A 6,000-nucleotide genomic window follows, 5' to 3' on the forward strand; every position below is an offset into this window, starting at 1 on the left:
CCAACTTCAAGACTCCAAAATGAAAGTATACCTATACTTTCATTGGGCAAGCAGCTTAACACAAATTGGGAAGCCAGGAGTAATCTAGTTTGCCTGCTGGCTTATTATATATGGCTTAATTAGGGCATTTTGCAAAAATGGGGTTCAAGCCAGGGCAAGTGGCTCAAATCTGTAATCCTTCCTATTCAGAAGTCTGAAACCTGGAGAACTGTGATTTGAAGCCAGCTCGGGCAAGTCTAAGAGACTTTGTTTCCAAAAGCAGCAAAAAGCAGTGCTGGAGGCATGATTCAAGTGGTAGAATACTAGCCAAAGAAGCAGACCCCAGTACTGGCAAAAAAAAAAAAAAAAAAAAAAAAAGAGATCCCAGGTGGGTGTAGAGTTTACTCATAGTACACATGGGGCTTGCACCTACGAAAGCTGAGCGAACTAAGATGTCATTCTGCTTAGAACTAGCCTAGGACATCAGGAGGACAAATGGTGCTTTGAGTCCCAAATCACCTTATGGGGTGGGGGAGACAATCACACAACAGCCTAAGGCTCCAGGAAGTTAAACAGCTTTATGACCCAGCTGGGTGTTGGTGGCTCATGTCTATAATCCTAGCGACTGAGGAGGCTGAGATCTGAGGATCACTTTGAAGCCAGCCTGAGCAGTAAAGCCTATGAGACTCTCATCTCCACTTAACTATCAACAAAAGCTAGAAGTGGAGCTGTGGCTCAAGTGATAGAACACCAGCCTTGAGCAAAAGAAACTCAAGGACAATGCCCAAGTCCTGAGTTCAAATTCCAGGACCAGCACCAAAAACAAACAAACAAACAAAAAAAGAAACAACTTTATAATCACAAGGGGGATAGCAGCACTGAAGAGTTACCAAAAGGGACTTTCAGTTATTTAAAAAAAAAAAATTTAATGGAGAAACCATTCTCACAGCACCAAAACAATGTCCACAGAAACAATGTATCCATATATGACATCTACAAGCTCAATATATACTTAAACAAATGAAAAGCTAAGTGAAGTGGGGGCAGGGGGTATGATGGAGGAAGGTTGAGAAAAGGTCACGGGTTAGACTCTCCACAGCAACACAGCTTCCAAGACTCCAGCCTGTGTCAGGCTGCAGCTCTCCAGGGCTTGGCTGATTTACTGGAGATGAACGGCAGCCCCAGCCTTCCCAGGGCATGGCAGCCAATGAGCCTGATCCACAGCTGGGGGGGAAGTATTTGCCTTTGCAGTTGGCAGCACCTCCCAGCCTCTGAGCCTTCCTCCAGAGAGAATCATTATGCAGTTTGGTCACATGCCCTATGCATTTTAATGAATGAGTCAGGGGACAGACTCAATTTGAAAGAGGAATAGCTGCTCTCTGGGCTGGGTGAAGGGCTCTCCAGGGATGCTAGAGCAGTTCAGATTTTACAAAAGGAAAATAGGAAGCTCTTCCCATTTAGCAAAAAGAAAAAGAGGTCTGAAGAAGGAAGCTGAAAGGGAAGGACAGGAGGGAAAAAGGAGAGGAGGGAAGAAGGAAAAGAGGGTGGGAGGGAGAAGAGGGGGAGCTGTAGATGGGGGCAGGGTGGGAATAACTGTCTAAACCAGGTGCCAGTGGCTGAGCAGCCTGTAAACCTAGCTACTCAAGAGGCTGAGATCTGAGGATCCCCGCTTGAAGGTAGCCTGGGTAGGAAGTCCATAATACTCCTATCTCCAATTAAGCACAAAAAAACAAGCCACCAATGGAGCTGTGGCTCAAGTGATAGAGTACTAGCCTTGAGGAGGAAAAAAAAACATAGTTTGGGGGCCAGCACCCAAGCCCCAAGTTCAAACCCCCAGGACTGGCACAAAAAATCAAAAACAACAAAACAAAATAATAATAAGCACTTTCCTGGGAAGGCAGTATGGTGGTGTCTTCTGAGGATGAAGGGTTTCTATTTCTCAAGTATTTCCCACTTCCCAGGCGTAGAAGTGGGGGGAGGGGATGTCACTCAACATCTCTCTCTGTCTCTGTCTCTATCTCTCTCTCTCCCTCCCTTCCCCCTCCCTGAGTCCTAACCATTATCTCAGGAGGCAGGTCCTGTTACTGTCACATTTTTTACAGATGAGGAAACTGAAGTGGAGAGAGCAGCTTGTCCAAGGTCACTCAGGGATTTGAACTCAGGTCTGTTTGACTCCAGAGTTCTTGGCAGCTCAGTGTTATGCTGTCAGCCAGCCTCTGGATAGGGAGCACTAGGGAAGGCCTTTCCCTTCCCAGGCTTCCTTCCAAGAACACACTGAACCCCCAGGAGGAAGAGGTTGGTGTGAGTCCAGATGCAGTCCGCGCCAACCAGCCTGGGAGCGGATCTGAAACCTACCAAGTGGGGCTGTGTGGGAGACCCAGAGCCCAGGGGCAGCAGGGAAAAGGAAGGAAGCCAGCCCCACCGCGGTCAGCTGGGGCCGTGTGCCTGTTCCAGCCTCCACACCACAAAACACAGGGCAACAGATGCTCAGCAAATGGGTGTGTGGGAGGGACTTACCCTTACATGGCAGAGGGCAGGCAGTGTCACTGAATTACTCAACAAAGCCACCTGGGCTTTGAACTTTGAGCCAGCCCCTGCTGGAATAAGGCAAGGGGGTTGGGGTCAGGTGGCACTTACCACTGTAAAAAGGATGTCTGCCATCCCCTTACCCTTCATCCCCCACCCCCCCACCCCCAACCCCTCCAATTGAGAGAACACAGCCTGGGAAGCAGCCAAGAAACTAGAAAACATTCTCCTGAATTTTTACAGCTGGAGAGAAAGAGCCATACACAAACACAGCAGGACTCTGGGGCCCTGGGCTTCTTGCCTGAGAAAAGCAAGGCCACCTGCCACGAACCTGGACTGTACACAAAAACAGCAAGCCTTTCTTGAGCCCTGACTGCCTGCCAGGAACCGTGGTACACAGGATCTCATTGAACCCTCCATGTGAGGGAGGTACTGTTACTGTCCCCATTTTGCCGAAGAAGGGATGGATGGGCAGAGAGATTAATAATTTGCAATAGACAATTGTTTTCACGGCTTCTGGTTTCTGGAAGGAGCCTCCATCACTACCCCTTCCCCCTCAACCATACTTTTTGTCTCCACTTTTGTTGTAAATGGCAGTGGAATGGCTTCTCTGATTGGAGAACTTGGGAAGACTCTCTGGAATGATCTCCATGCGCTCAAGCTCAATCACGGAGCTCATTTTGTTCTTACAACATCCTCCATTCTCCATGCAGGCTTTGTAGTTATTAAGGTGGTACTTTGGCTCTCTGCCATTCCTTTGTCTTTCGCAGTGTGGTAGGAACCTGGATACAGAGGAGGATGCTGGGGGTTTTTTGTTTTTTGTTTTTGTTTTTTTTAAGATTCTTTGGGAAATCTCAACCACATTTAAGAGGATGCTCTTGGTCAAACCATCTTCATCTGACCAGGGGATTCTGCTCTCCCTCTACATCCTGGAAAAGGATGCTCTTGGCTCCACACTCCAGTTCCCTTGGAAGAAGTCAGTTCTGCCTGTCCCTACCCTTTTTTTGGTTTTGTTTTGATTGGCATTTTTTTTTTCTTTTCCCGGAGACAAGAAAAACCAAGTCTTGTACCCAGCTGCTCAAAGGGAGTCACAAATGGGTGTTCCTGGGGTGATAGTGTTCTGTCTATGTACCAGTTCTTTCCCTTGCCACCTGCCAGGACATCAACAATAGATCCTTGATATGCTGGCCTGCTGCTAGTCCAGACAGTTTACTCAGGAACAAATCCTGGTGGCTGATCCAAACCCCATGTCAGGCCTTGATTAATCCATACCCTGTATATTCCAGTTTCCAGTCCTTGTAAGTCTGCCAGGGAATTCTGAACCAGTTATAGCTCTGTGTGGCTGAAAGCAAAGTCATATTACCCTGTGGTAGGTCAGCTCTATGCTTCTCTTTCCTCTTCTACAAAACAGAAAGATAACGCTTTTCTGTCTCCTAGTACTGTTATGCACATCAATGAGATCAGATATGGAGAACTTCTTTTAAAAGGAGTAATAAGTGCTCCAAGAATGTGAGAGATATCTAGACTGTCAACTGGAATAAATATACAGATGCCTAGGAGGTTAGTACAACTAATCTGCATATGTCTGTGAAGGAAATCCCAGAGATCACTACGTCAAAAGGGATCTGACATAATCAATGGCATAACCCATTGATGAGCTGGAGTCTTGAACAGGCTGACTATGGGGAGTTGGTAAAACTGTGGAAGGTAAGGACCTGGTTTCAGGAACTACTAGGTCATTGGGAACATGAGTTTCAAGAGAGTATCTTTTTTTTTGGGGGGGGGGGAGGGTCCGGTCGTGGGGCCTGAACTCTGGGCCTGGGCGCTGTCCCTCAGCTCTTCAGCTCAAGGCTAGCGCTCTACCACTTGAGCCACAGCACCACTTCTGGCTTTTTTCTTTTTGCTTATGTGGTGCTGAGGAATGGAACCCAGGGCCTCATGCATGCAAGGCAAGCGCTCTACCACTGAGCCACCTCCCAGCCCTCAAGAGAGTATCTTGACACTGGCTTCTTATTGTCTCTCTGTTTCTTGGTAGCCATGAATGAGGTGAGTAGCCTCCCACACCATGCATTACTGCTAGGATGCTGTCCTTCTCCAAGGCCCACAGCAGTGGAGACAGCTGACCTTGGCCTGAAGCGCCCTGAAGCTGTAAATTAAAACAAGTCTTTCCTCCTGTGAAATTGTTCCTGTCAGACATTTGTACCGAAAGTGACTAACACAATGAGATAGGTAAAGGGGATGATCACTTTATGAGCTTTGCTAATCTACCTGAAGACCTACTAAGTACTTCCAGTAAACATCTTCAGTTTTGCCACCTGTGCCCAGTCACCTTCATTTTGATAACTTAGGTCATTTGGTGTTCTAGGGCATTAAGTTTTTAATAATATAGGTCATTTGCTGCTGTAACAGAATGCCACAGGCTGGGTAATTGATAAACAACAGTTGATTTGGCTTAAGAGGCTGGGGAGATTTGGAGGCTGGGAAGTCAAAGAACAAGGCAGAGACATCTGTTAAGAGTTTCTGTGCTGGGGCTGGGAAGGTGGCTCAGTGGTAGAGCGCTTGCCTTGCATGCATGAGGCCCTGGGTTCGATTCCTCAGCACCACATAAGCAAAAAGAAAAAAGCCGGAAGTGGCGCTGTGGCTCAAGTGGTAGAGCGCTAGCCTTGAGCTGAAGAGCTGAGGGACAGCGCCCAGGCCCAGAGTTCAGGCCCCACGACCGGACCCAAAAAAAAAAAAAAAGAGTTTCTGTGCTGATGGGCTGAGAATGTAGCCTAGTGGTAGAGTGCTTGCTTAGCATGCACTAAGCCCTAGGTTTCATTCCTCAGTACCACATACACAGAAAAAGCTGGGAGTGGCACTGTGGCTCAAGTGGTAGAGTGCTAGCCTTGAGCAAAAGAAGCTTCAGGGACAGTGGCCGGACCCTGAGCTCAAGCCTTAAGCCTGGCATTTAAAAAAAAAAAGTTTCTGAGCTGGGTCATAATGTTACCAAAAAGCAGGTGAGCACAGGTGACCAAGAAAGAAGAACCCATCTAAACTTATTCTTTTTTTTTCACTTCTTTAAATATTATTTTTTAACATTTTTTATTGTGAATATACTGTACAGAGGGGTTACAATTACATGGGCAAGATAATGAGTACATTTCTTATCAAGCATTGTAGCCTCCTCCCTTTGTTTCCCCTTCCCATCCCATCCTCCCCCGCCCCCCCCCCCCCATAAACTTATTCTTTTAGGAGAAGCCTTCTCTCTCAATAACTAACTCTCTCCTCTGAAATATCATTAATTGATTCAAGAAGGCAGAGCCTTCATCTCCTAAATCATCTCCTCAAGGGCCTACCTCTCAAAACTGCTACAAGTACAACTAAATTTCAGCATGTAGGGGCAGGACTAGTATGGCTCAGCATAGACTGATTGCCAATGATGCAGGAAGCCTGGGTTGGATTCCTAGCACTAAAAATTAAAAATAAATAAATTGGCTGGCTGTCAGTGGCTCTAGC

This window comes from Dipodomys merriami, unplaced genomic scaffold (genome assembly GCF_024711535.1).
Source record: "Dipodomys merriami isolate MVZ:Mamm:240054 unplaced genomic scaffold, mDipMer1.0.p SCAF_415, whole genome shotgun sequence".
Classification (NCBI taxonomy): domain Eukaryota; kingdom Metazoa; phylum Chordata; class Mammalia; order Rodentia; family Heteromyidae; genus Dipodomys; species Dipodomys merriami.